Source organism: Phyllobates terribilis, unplaced genomic scaffold (assembly GCF_046119375.1).
Source record: "Phyllobates terribilis strain yellow unplaced genomic scaffold, ASM4611937v1 Scaffold_1__5_contigs__length_1240528914, whole genome shotgun sequence".
NCBI lineage: Eukaryota > Metazoa > Chordata > Amphibia > Anura > Dendrobatidae > Phyllobates > Phyllobates terribilis.
This window is the reverse complement of record NW_027362761.1, coordinates 611,613,314-611,626,885: the sequence shown is the minus strand read 5'-3', so window position 1 is coordinate 611,626,885 and position 13,572 is coordinate 611,613,314. Positions and strand designations below refer to the sequence as shown.

Here is a 13,572-nt window from a genome sequence, read left to right as displayed (position 1 = left end):
TGTGATGATGATGATGACCGGTGTGTGATATCGTGTGGAGTCTCCGGTGCAGTGAAGCTTTATCCGCCGTCCACATCACAGCAGAAGCGTCCGGTGATGGCGCGGCTGCTCCTGTAGAGTCCGGCTGTGCACTGATGAATACCGGGGCCGCCTTCACACCTCTTCTTAATGATTTAGGAAGCCCATATTAGTTTTCCTTTACCTTCTATAATATTCCTTCCATCCTTTACGTCCATATTTTTCTTACACAAGTCCCTGCTGCCATATAAATGACTGAGCTTGTGCTTCAGGTTATGAATCTCCCCGTCCTATGGATCTCGGTGATGTAGCAGCCTCTGCCTGGTGCTGACGAGTGACGACACATGTCACATGTAGAGTCATCCTACCTGTCGCCTCTGTTTGCCTCCCACTGCCTCCTACACTGAGGCCGGCGTTCTGGTCCCTCCTCATCCAGGCCGACCGCCTGGTGGCATGAAGAGCCCTATGGTAAGTCAGTAAGTGCCGTGCTATGGAGGTGTGGGTCAGATATATGGCTGTCGTCCCTCTGCCACTATGGAGGCCATCTTGGATGTAGGAGGACCAGAACACAGGTCTCAGTCCGAGGCAAGCGGAGGACACCAGGTAGGTGACAGTACATGACAGATGTTTAGTCCTCTGTGCCGGGTGGAGAATTGCTTCATCATAAAAGGGATTAGGAGCTCGTATCTACAAACAGCTGCGATGGCCGCATCTAGAGTTGTCGTTATCTGACAATGATGTTGGTATTTGAGACCTGGCTCAATCAGCGTATAAACATGGAGACAAGATACTGCCCAGATTGGGTGCCCTTTTCCATGCAGGTGTTATATTCCCTGTCAGCATGTCATTTATACCAAAATATTTTCCTTCTGGAGTGCATCATGTGACATCTCTACTTTGCAGTCCAGCTGGGCTTTCTTCAGAGTCTTCTCTGGGACATTTGCTTTCACCCCTCCCAGATGCTACTAATCACAGCTCGGCATCTGATCTAGCAGTCTGAGGCTGCCACGCTGTGATTGGCAGCATTTGGGACGGCTGGAGAAAGCACCTGTCCCCATAGACGACGTATGAATGCAGAGATTTCACATAGTGCGCTCCAGGAGGAACAAATGTGAATATCTCTGCAATGGAGGGACGCAGCACAGAACAGAAAAGAGCAGAATAATCAGGGGAACTCAGGGATTTTTACAAGTTATTTAACTCAATTTTTTCAGCAAGTGACAAGGGGGCCTATCAGGGGCAGAAATACTACCGGAGCAGACGGTGCAGCTGAAGAGGGGCTCCAAAGTGGTGGGGCCCGAGTAGCTGCAGACATCTTGTCTATACTAGAGCCAGCAGCAGTATCAACACTATGAGGAGAGGAAGGGGTCGTACCTGAGTCATTTACAGACAGAAGGAGCTGCTGCTCCGTGAGAAAAGATGCTGGATGGGGCCCCCTTCCTCTCCTCTCAGTGTTGATGCTGACTCTATGATGCAGGAAATACGGGGCATCGCAGGAAAGAAGCTACTCATGCTGAGCCTGACAGCCCAGTGATTCCCTCTCTGCTTCTTCTGCATGGCCTTCAGGAGGGAGGGGAGGAGAGTGTCCTGTGTGCCATGGAGGGAGGAGGGTGTCCTGTGTGCCATGGAGGGAGGAGGGTGTCCTGTGTGCCATGGAGGGAGGAGGGTGTCCTGTGTGCCATGGAGGGAGGAGGGTGTCCTGTGTGCCATGGAGGGAGGAGGGTGTCCTGTGTGCCATGGAGGGAGGAGGGTGTCCTGTGTGCCATGGAGGGAGGGGAGGAGGGTGTCCTGTGTGCCATGGAGGGAGGGGAGGAGGGTGTCCTGTGTGCCGTGGAGGGAGGGGAGGAGGGTGTCCTGTGTGCCATGGGGGAAGGAGGGTGTCCTGTGTGCCATGGGGGAAGGAGGGTGTCCTGTGTGCCATGGAGGGAGGAGGGTGTCCTGTGTGCCATGGGGGAAGGAGGGTGTCCTGTGTGCCATGGAGGGAGGAGGGTGTCCTGTGTGCCATGGGGGAAGGAGGGTGTCCTGTGTGCCATGGAGGGAGGAGGGTGTCCTGTGTGCCATGGAGGGAGGGGAGGAGGGTGTCCTGTGTGCCATGGAGGGAGGAGGGTGTCCTGTGTGCCATGGAGGGAGGAGGGTGTCCTGTGTGCCATGGAGGGAGGAGGGTGTCCTGTGTGCTATGGAGGGAGGGGAGGAGGGTGTCCTGTGTGCCATGGAGGGAGGGGAGGAGGGTGTCCTGTGTGCCGTGGAGGGAGGGGAGGAGGGTGTCCTGTGTGCCATGGAGGGAGGAGGGTGTCCTGTGTGCCATGGAGGGAGGAGGGTGTCCTGTGTGCCATGGAGGGAGGGGAGGAGGGTGTCCTGTGTGCCATGGGGGAAGGAGGGTGTCCTGTGTGCCATGGAGGGAGGAGGGTGTCCTGTGTGCCATGGGGGAAGGAGGGTGTCCTGTGTGCCATGGAGGGAGGAGGGTGTCCTGTGTGCCATGGGGGAAGGAGGGTGTCCTGTGTGCCATGGAGGGAGGAGGGTGTCCTGTGTGCCATGGGGGAAGGAGGGTGTCCTGTGTGCCATGGAGGGAGGAGGGTGTCCTGTGTGCCATGGAGGGAGGAGGGTGTCCTGTGTGCCATGGAGGGAGGAGGGTGTCCTGTGTGCCATGGAGGGAGGAGGGTGTCCTGTGTGCCATGGAGGGAGGGGTGGAGGGTGTCCTGTGTGCCATGGAGGGAGGGGAGGAGGGTGTCCTGTGTGCCGTGGAGGGAGGGGAGGAGGGTGTCCTGTGTGCCATGGGAGGAGGGTGTCCTGTGTGCCATGGAGGGAGGAGGGTGTCCTGTGTGCCATGGAGGGAGGGGAGGAGGGTGTCCTGTGTGCCATGGAGGGAGGAGGGTGTCCTGTGTGCCATGGGGGAAGGAGGGTGTCCTGTGTGCCATGGAGGGAGGAGGGTGTCCTGTGTGCCATGGGGGAAGGAGGGTGTCCTGTGTGCCATGGAGGGAGGAGGGTGTCCTGTGTGCCATGGGGGAAGGAGGGTGTCCTGTGTGCCATGGAGGGAGGAGGGTGTCCTGTGTGCCATAGAGGAAGGAGGGTGTCCTGTGTGCCATGGAGGGAGGAGGGTGTCCTGTGTGCCATGGGGGAAGGAGGGTGTCCTGTGTGCCATGGAGGGAGGAGGGTGTCCTGTGTGCCATGGAGGGAGGAGGATGTCCTGTGTGCCATGGGGGAAGGAGGGTGTCCTGTGTGCCATGGAGGGAGGAGGGTGTCCTGTGTGCCATGGGGGAAGGAGGGTGTCCTGTGTGCCGTGGAGGGAGGAGGGTGTCCTGTGTGCCATGGAGGGAGGGGAGGAGGGTGTCCTGTGTGCCATGGAGGGAGGAGGGTGTCCTGTGTGCCATGGAGGGAGGAGGGTGTCCTGTGTGCCGTGGAGGGAGGGGAGGAGGGTGTCCTGTGTGCCGTGGAGGGAGGGGAGGAGGGTGTCCTGTGTGCCGGGGAGGGAGGGGAGGAGGGTGTCTTGTGTGCCATGGAGGGAGGGGAGGAGGTTGTCCTGTGTGCCATGGGGGAGGGTGTCCTGTGTGCCGTGGAGGGAGGGGAGGAGGGTGTCCTGTGTGCCATGGAGGGAGGGGAGGAGGGTGTCCTGTGTGCCATGGAGGGAGGGGAGGATGGTGTCCTATGTGCCATGGAGGGAGGGGAGGAGGGTGTCCTGTGTGCCATGGAGGGAGGGGAGGAGGGTGTCCTGTGTGCCATGGAGGGAGGGGAGGAGGGTGTCCTGTGTGCCATGGAGGGAGGGGAGGAGGGTGTCCTGTGTGCCGGGGAGGGAGGGGAGGAGGGTGTCTTGTGTGCCATGGAGGGAGGGGAGGAGGTTGTCCTGTGTGCCATGGGGGAGGGTGTCCTGTGTGCCGTGGAGGGAGGGGAGGAGGGTGTCCTGTGTGCCATGGAGGGAGGGGAGGAGGGTGTCCTGTGTGCCATGGAGGGAGGGGAGGAGGGTGTCCTATGTGCCATGGAGGGAGGGGAGGAGGGTGTCCTGTGTGCCATGGAGGGAGGGGAGGAGGGTGTCCTGTGTGCCATGGAGGGAGGGGAGGAGGGTGTCATGTGTGCCATGGAGGGAGGGGAGGAGGGTGCCCTGTGTGCCATGGAGGGAGGGGAGGAGGGTTTCCTGTGTGCCATGGAGGGAGGGGAGGAGGGTGTCCTGTGTGCCATGGAGGGAGGGGAGGAGGGTGTCTTGTGTGCCATGGAGGGAGGGGAGGAGGGTGTCCTGTGTGCCATGGAGGGAGGGGAGGAGGGTGTCCTGTGTGCCATGGAGGGAGGGGAGGAGGGCGTCCTGTGTGCCATGCACAGAAGCCGTCACGTTCCAGCTCCGTCCACGGGAGGGAAATAAGCCCGACTCCCCTCCCGCAGATGGAGCCAAGAGGAATGTGACGGCTCTTCACTCCATGGCGCACAGGACACCCTTCTCCCCTCCCCCATGACACACAGGACACCCTCCCCTCCCGCATGACACACAGGACACCCTCCTCCCCTCCCCCCATGGCACACAGGACACTCTCCTCCCCTCCCCCCATGGCACACAGGACACCCTCCTCCCCTCCCTCTAATGGCACACAGGACACCTTCCTCCCCTCCCCCCATGGCACACAGGACACCCTCCTCCCCTCCCCCCATGGCACACGGGACACCCTCCTCCCCTCCACGGCACTCTTCTCCCCTCCACGGCACTCAGGGCACCCTTCTCCCCTCCACGGCACACAGGGCACCCTCCTCCCCTCCACGGCACACAGGACACCCTCCTCCCTCCATGGCACACAGGACACCCTCCTCCCTCCATGGCACACAGGACACCCTCCTCCCTCCATATCACACAGGACACCCTCCTCCCCTCCATGGCACACAGGACACCCTCCTCCCCTCCATGGCACACAGGACACCCTCCTCCCCTCCCTCCATGGCACACAGGACACCCTCCTCCCCTCCCTCCACGGCACACAGGACACCCTCCTCCCCTCCCTCCACGGCACACAGGACACCCTCCTCCCCTCCCTCCATGGCACACAGGACACCCTCCTCCCTCCATGGCACACAGGACACCCTCCTCCCCTCCCTCCATAGCACACAGGACACCCTCCTCCCCTCCCTCTATGGCACACAGGACACCCTCCTCCCCTCCCTCCATGGCACACAGGACACCCTCCTCCCCTCCCTCCATGGCACACAGGACACCCTCCTCCCCTCATGGCACACAGGACACCCTCCTCCCCTCCATGGCACACAGGACACCCTCCTCCCCTCCCTCCATGGCACACAGGACACCCTCCTCCCCTCCATGGCACACAGGACACCCTCCTCCCCTCCATAGCACACAGGACACCCTCCTCCCCTCCCACTATGGCACACAGGACACCCTCCTCCCCTCCCTCCATGGCACACAGGACACCCTCCTCCCCTCCCTCCATGGCACACAGGACACCCTCCTCCCCTCCCTCCACGGCACACAGGACACCCTCCTCCCCTCCATGGCACACAGGACACCCTCCTCCCCTCCCTCCATGGCACAACTGTGTATGTATGTGTGTGTGGTTAAAAACTCCGTCGTCCCTCGTCTCCTCCACCTGCACACACCGGCTGTCAGTCACACTGCTGTGGCCGTGCTCCCCCCGCACAGTAGCATTGATTGACAGTTGTCCTGGACTGGTTTACTGACTGCAGGAAGGGAGATTAAACGTCATTTTTAGAGACCTATTTAGTGCTTTGTGCAGGTTCAGCTGCATATAGGACAATTAGTGTACGGAGGCTCCAGGGAATAAGGAGGCTCTAGAGGGTAGTGAGGCTTCGGGGGGTAGGGTGGCTCCGGGGGGTAGTGAGGCTCTGGGGGGTAGTGAGGCTCCGGGGGGTAGTGAGGCTCTCGGGGGGTAGGGAGGCTCCGGGGGGTAGTGAGGCTCTCGGGGGGTAGTGCGGCTCTCGGGGGGTAGTGCGGCTCTCGGGGGGTAGTGAGGCTCCGGGGGGTAGTGAGGCTTCGGGGGATAGTGAGGCTCTCGGGGGGTATGGAGGCCCATTTGCACTACAGGTTGCTCACATACTGGGATCGTTCCATTTTCTACCTCTGTAGATTTTCCTTCTCAGACATTGGGAGAAGGACTCCCCGGTGCCTCTCTGGTCAGTATATGGTTTAATATATAGTTAATTATTTTTTTTAAGTGATGTCTGTTCTGATAGTAAAACGCACAGCTTGGTGAGGAGGGGGGGCCCAGATATAAGTCCTGCACAGGGTCCCTTCACATTCAGTGTCCGCACCTGGGGTCTGTAATTAGGATTTAACCCCTTAATGTGTCTTCAGTGCTATTTCAGTCTTCTAAGATTTCCCATCATGCCCTTAGCCATACTGAGGACATGATGACGGTGGCCAGAGCTCGACTGCTCCTGGATGTACGGCCGCCTGTGTCACTCGTCAATCTCATTTAAATATGGTACTGATAAATTAAAACTCCATTGTTAATTGTGTGGACTCTTTTCTACACTAAGGGCGAGATAGGAAGCTTGAGAGAGTGACATGGCACTGGTGGTACATTAAGGGGTAAATGCTGGTGACAGGTTCCCAGAACTGTCTATTTGCTGTCTAATCTCTGCCACCCCTGACTTGTGCCAATGTCACTAGTATATATCGTATTTTGCGGATTATAAGACGCATCAGATTATAAGATGCACCCCAAATTTTTCAGGGCACAATAGGAAAAAATATATATTTTTTTAAATAAAATGGTGCGCCTTATAATCCTTTTCACCTGGGGGGCAGCGGTGGTAGAGCGGTGATCACACATACTGGAGATTGGCGGCAGAGGCAGGAGCCGGGCGATGCTGTGGGCCCCGTCCTCAGAAGTCGTCGGTGAGTGGAGGTTTGTGGCGGCGGTAGTGGGGCGATGCTGCGGGCTCAGATGGTGGCGGGGCGATTCTGCGGACCCGTCCTCAGAAGCCAACGGTGAGCAGAGGAAAGGTTCCCTATCCCGTACATAGCGCTGTGCTTCGATAAAATGGCCGCCAGAGCATGCGCAGATCGAGATCTCAGGAGAACCTTCCCCCCGCTCCCGCCGCAGTTGCGACCAACCACTGGGGTCTGAGCAGCAGCTGAAGACTTTCCATGAACACTTTAATCGATTTCATCCCACCATCAACCTAACACTCAACTACTCCTGTACTGAAATTAACTTTTTGGACACCATCATCAAGCTACACAACAATGAAATAGAAACATCCTTGTACCGGAAGCCAGTCGACCGTCCTACATACCTTAAATGGGACAGTTTCCATCCAAAACACATAAAAAACTCTATTGTTTACAGCCAAGCCATCAGATACAATAGGATATGTTCCAACCAGATGGATAGAGACAAACACCTTGATGGCCTCAGAAAGACCTTTTTGAATCAGGGCTACCATCCAAGAACAATTGAGAACCAGATTACAAGAGCCACCAGATTATCAAGGAATCATCTCCTACATTACAAAACCAAACAGGAAAGCAGCCGGGAGCCTCTAGTAGTCACCTAGAATCCAAATCTGGAGGCGCTAAGAAGAGCTGCACGGAAACTACAACCCTTACTACAAAAAGATGCCCGATTACAATCCATATTTCCAGACCCCCCACTTCTGCGTTTCAGGCAGCCCCCAAATCTAAGAAGCATCATTGTCAGAAGCTCCCTATCATCTCCACCAGCTACAGGAACCTTTGTCTGCAACCAGAAAAATGTAAAACCTGTCCATGTATAACGACCACAGACAAGATAAAGATCCCCAACTCACATCAGGACTATAAGATCCCAGGTACGTTCACCTGTATCACATCTAATGTAGTGTACTTAATTATATGCACCAAATGTCCAGCTGGGGGTCTGTATGTAGGGGAGATGGGGCAAAAACTTAGAACAAGGATGAATCATCATCGCCACACAATAAAAGAAAACAGAATAGATCTACCTGTAGCCAAGCATTTTTGTTAACCTGATCACAGCATAAAAGACATGAAATTACTGGTATTAAAAGGTAACTTCAAATCTCAGAGAGAAAGAATATAAAATGATGGTGACCTGTAACACTTTCAGAGCAGGAATGAATGTGTCGCATGGATTTATGACATTCTACATCAACTAAGGAATGTTATCCTAAGACTTGTGAGGCCATCACAACACTGGACCTAGTCACAGGACAATAAAACCTTCCCACTCCTTATCTATTAACTGCTAAAATATTTATAGCCAGAACTGTTTATCTCTTCCACAATAACTCTGCTTTTCATCACTTGTCTTACCTATTGCATTTTTTGTGTGTCTTATTGTGTATAAATATGTGACTCTTCGGATTTTGTGGTTGTAGCATCGGTGTATCTGCCTCCTGCCCGGCAGAGACGCCATCCCCCTTACCGCTGTGGTCCTGCTCCGGTGTCTTCCGGCCTCCCTGCAGCTGCTGCTGGTGCACGCAGCTTTCCCCGCTATGTGCTTAGGGCATGCGCGTGCTCCCTCCCTCTTAAAGGGGTCGCGCTCGCCGTCCTAAAAAGTCCCCGGCCAATGGCCGGAGGACTTCCCCTATAAAAGGCACCTCCTCCAATATGGAGGTGCCCGTGCAAGGTTGTAGCTCTGTGTACTTACCTCTGCTTCAGCCCTCTGGTCCCGCTGTAAGTCTGACTACCAGTCCTGTCCGCCAGCCTGACTACCAGTCCTGTCCGCCAGCCTGACTACCAGTCCTGTCCGCCAGCCTGACTACCAGTCCTGTCCGCCAGCCTGACTACCAGTCCTGTCCGCCAGCCTGACTACCAGTTCTGTCCGCCATCCTGACCACTCTTCTGCCTGACAGTCTGTCTACAGTCCAGTCCGCCAGTCTGTCTATGGGCTCTGCCCGCCTGCTTACCTGGAAGCACCTGCATGTTACCTGCCGTGTCTGCCAGCCCGCTTACCTGGAAGCACGTGCCCGATACCTGCTGTGCCTGCCAGCCCGCTTACCTGGAAGCACCTGCCTGCAACCTGTTGTGCCACCAGCTTGTCTACCCGGATCACCCGTCAAGCCCGCCTGCCATGCTCATCCGCTGTACCGGTCAGTCCCTGCCTTCTGACCCGTGGGAGTCACCTGCTCTCATACAAGGTCTGGCCTAGAGTAGCACCTGGTCCCTCTGCTCAGTCCTTTCCTGGTCACAGAGTCGATTGAGCCGCCGTACGACCCCGGTCAGTCCGAGTTGATATCTAGTTACGCCCCTCTGGTCCCTCCTTGCACCGCTAGCACAGAGGTTCCACCACCCAGATCCGTAACAGTTTGCACGGGCCATGGAACCTGGTGGCTCCCAGGCCCCTTCGCTTGCTGACCTGTACCAGGAGGTCTCTCGGCAGAGATCCCAACAGGAGACCATCCTGACCTACCTGCGGTCTGTCAACTCTCGCCTGGACTCGCTGTCAGTCCCACCGGTGCCCGCCCTGAGCCGAGCGTCAACCGCTCCGGCGGCGCCGCTGCCTACCAATACCACGGCATCCAGCCTAGGACCCCGACTTTCTGCGCCTCCTCGTTTTGGGGGTGACCCCGTCTTATGTCGGGGTTTCTTGAACCAGTGCACGCTGCTTCTGGCACATCAGTTTCCCTCCGACCGGGCCAAGGTGGCGTGCATCATGTCTCACCTCACCGGGGAAGCATTGGCATGGCTAAACCCTCTATGGGAGAGAGGGGATTCCCTGGTGTCCGATCTTCCAGCTTTCCTCACTGCCTTCCGGAGGGTCTTCGATGAGCCTGGACGAAGGACTTCTACTGCCTCCTCATTGCTCCTTCTCCGCCAAGGGTGTCTCACCGTGGGCCAGTATGCCATACAGTTCCGTACCCTCGCTTCTGAGCTTGCCTGGGACAACGAGGCCCTGGTGACCACCTTCTGGGAGGGTCTTTCCGGTCGGATTAAGGACGAGCTAGCCGGCCGGGACATTCCTACCACCCTGGATGACCTGGTGTCGCTAGCTACCTGGATTAACATCCGTTTCCTAGAACGTGCTAAGGAGACTACCCGGGAGAGAAGATTGCCTCGTCTTGCTCCTTTTTTCCAGAAACCTGTCTCCCAACCAGCAACTCCCCGGTCACGCTCGCCCGAACCCATGCAGATCGACCAGACCAAGATGCTCAACTCTCGCCAGGAAACACGCCAAGCCCAGGGGAGCTGTTTCTACTGTGGTAGTAAGGAGCACCTGATCCGTCCCTGCCCGGTTAAGCCGGGAAACTCCAGTGTCTAGGACCACTCGGAGAGGTCGTCCTAGGCAAAAGTAAATCCTCTCCATTCTTGACTTTATCCGTCGCTATGTCCTGTGGAGTAAACCGCTTCTTTGAAACCGCCCATCTGGATTCCTTAGCCACTGGGAATCTCATTTCCCAGTCCTTTGTAGAGAAGTATCAGATTCCTACCAAACCTCTAGCTGAACCATTGGCAGTCGCTTCCGTGGATGGAAGACTCCTTCCGGTGACCATCTTGCTAGTCACTGAGCCCGTAACCCTTCAGGCGGGAATGTTGCACTCTGAGAGGATCTCCTTCCATGTGCTTTCCGGACTCTCTCACCCTCTTTTGCTAGGTCTACCCTGGCTACAGAAACATGAACCCGTTCTGAATTGGCAATCCGGTGAGGTGCTCTGTTGGGGGCAGGATTGTCATGAGACTTTTCTGGCTCCGGTTCACCCGGTCCAACCTCCATCTACTCCGGCTAATCTACCTGGTCTTCCGGCACCTTATTGGTCCTATGCAGATGTCTTCGACAAGAAGGAGGCTGAGACGCTGCCACCTCATAGGCCATATGATTGCCCTATCAACCTAGAACCCGGAGCCACTCCACCCCGTGGGCGTATTTACCTGTTGTCGTTGGCCGAAACCCGGGCCATGTCGGAGTATATCAAAGAAAATCTGGCTAGGGGATTCATCCAGAAATCTACCTCCCCGGCGGGAGCCGGATTCTTCTTTGTGAAAAAGAAAGACGGTTCACTACGCCCCTGTATCGATTATAGAGGACTCAACCAGATTACAATCAAAAACAAATACCCCCTGCTGCTCATCTCTGAGCTGTTCGACCGCCTTAAAGTCGCGAGGATCTTCACCAAGCTCGATCTTCGAGGGGCGTATAACTTGGTCCGGATCCGCCAAGGAGACGAGTGGAAGACTGCATTTAATACCCGGGACGGTCTCTATGAATACCGTGTGATGCCCTTCGGCCTCTGTAATGCTCCAGCTGTCTTCCAAGAATTAGTTAACGACATCTTCCGTGACCTCTTATATTCTTGCATGGTGGTATACCTGGACGACATCTTGGTCTTCTCTCTGGATGTACCCACACACCGGAGTGATGTTCGTCAGGTCCTGCTTAGGCTCAGGCAGAATCACCTATACACAAAATTTGAGAAATGCCTCTTCGAGCAGACCTCTCTTCCGTTTCTGGGCTATATTATCTCTAAGACAGGTCTATGGATGGACCCCGAGAAGGTCTCTGCCGTCTTAAAGTGGCCCCGTTCGGAGGGGTTGAAGGCGCTTCAGCGATTCCTGGGCTTCTCCAACTATTACCGTCTCTTCATCCCACATTTCTCTTCCCGGACTGCACCCATCTCTGCACTCACCCTTAAGGGTGCAAATCCTAAGGAATGGCCGTCCGAAGCGGAGGAGGCCTTCCTCTCCTTAAAGCAAGCCTTCTCTTCTGCTCCAGTGCTGCACCGTCCGGATTGCAACAAACAGTTCTTTCTGGAGGTTGATGCTTCCGAAGCCGGAGCGGTGCTTACCCAGAAATCTCCATCCGGGAGAATGGTTACCTGCGGCTTCTTCTCCAAGCTCTTCTCCTCGTCCGAGCACAACTACTCCATAGGGGACCGAGAACTGCTAGCCATCAAATTGGCACTGGAGGAGTGGCTTTACCTGCTTGAGGGGGCTCTCCACCCGGTGGTCATCCTCACCGACCACAAAACCCTAGCATATCTACAGAATGCCCAAAGACTCAATCCACGTCAGGCCCAGTGGACTTTGCTCTTCGCCCGCTTCAACTTTACCCTACATTTCCGCCCTGCAGACAAGAACGTTAAAGCCAACGCCTTGTCCCGATCCTTCCTGTCTTCCGATCAAGAGGAGGAGCCTACGCATATCATCGATCCCTCCAAAGTGATGAATGTGGCCCCCTTGGACCTGTCTCTTTTCCCTCCCGGTAAGACATTTGTAGCGGTTCCGGATCGCAAAAGGGGTTCTTCACTGGGGTCATTCATCTAACCTAGCTGGCCGTGCTGGCCAGAAGAAGACCCTCCTGCTCATTACCCGGCATTACTGGTGGCCTACCCTGCACAAGGATGTGGTAGACTTCGTCACGGCCTGTTTATCCTGTGCCCGCAATAAGGTTCCCGGACATCTTCCAGCCGGCCGTCTCCTGCCTCTGCCTGTACCTGCTGCCCCGTGGCAACACATTGCTATGGACTTTATTACTGATCTCCCTGTTTCTGCCGGTTGTACTGTCATTTGGGTAGTCGCTGAGCGCTTTTCTAAAATGGCCCACTTCATCCCTCTGCCTGGTCTCCCGTCTGCATCTGAGCTGGCTAAGGACTTCATCCATCACATCTTTCGTCTCCATGGCCTACCCCTCCACATTGTGTCTGATTGCGGGGTCCAGTTTACTTTGCGCTTCTGGAGAGCTACTTGTATCTACTGGATGTCACCCTGGATTTCTCCTCTGCTTACCATCCGCAGTCCAATGGCCAAGTGGAACGTATCAACCAGATCCTTACCAGCTACCTCCGGCACTTCGTCAACGCTCACCATACCGATTGGGTAGAGCTCCTACCATGGGCCGAGTTCTTCTATAACAACCATGAGAGCTAATCTTCTTCCAAGTCCCCGTTCTTTGTGGTCTACGGTCAACATCCCCGGATTCCGTTCCCCGTCTCCGCTTCAGTGGACAACCCTGTCGCAGAGTCTCTGGTCAGCAAGTTTTCCACCATTTGGGAGGACACTAGATCCGCACTTCTCCAATCCTCCGAGCGGATGAAGAAACATGCTGATAAGAGACGGCTGAAGACACCTCTATTCCGGCCAGGAGACAAGGCTTGGCTCTCCTCCAAACATGTTCGTCTCAAATTACCCTCCTATAAGTTGGGTCCACGGTTCATCGGTCCGTTTGAAGTTCTCAAGCAAATCAATCCAGTGACCTACAAGTTAAAACTCCTAGCCACCTTACGGATTCCCAACTCCTTCCACGTATCTCTCCTCAAACCAGTTGTGCTTAATTCTTTTTCCGACAATCCAGATTCCTCCCCAGCTCCAGTCTCCACTGAGGACGTCTATGAGGTAGAGAACATTCTGGCCACCAAAAGGGTAAGAGCAAAAACCTTTTTTCTGGTGGATTGGAAGGGGTTTGGCTCAGAGGAGAGAGCTTGGGAACCCAGGGAGAACATTCATGCCCCCCTTCTCCTTAAAGAATTTCTTGCTGGCCTGAAAAAGAGGGGGCGTAAAGGGGGGGTAATGTAGCATCGGTGTCTCTGCCTCCTGCCTGGCAGAGACGCCGTCCCCCTTACCGCCGCGGTCCTGCTCTGGCGTCTTCTGGCCTCCCTGCAGCTGCT

At 56.0% G+C, this 13,572-nt stretch overlaps 1 protein-coding gene across 2 annotated transcripts in view; it reads left to right on the top strand.

Annotated features, from left to right (window-relative positions):
• The window catches only part of LOC141272546 (uncharacterized), a 267,040-nt gene that overhangs the window by 57,962 nt on the left and 195,506 nt on the right, over positions 1-13,572 (top strand). The window lies entirely within an intron of this gene.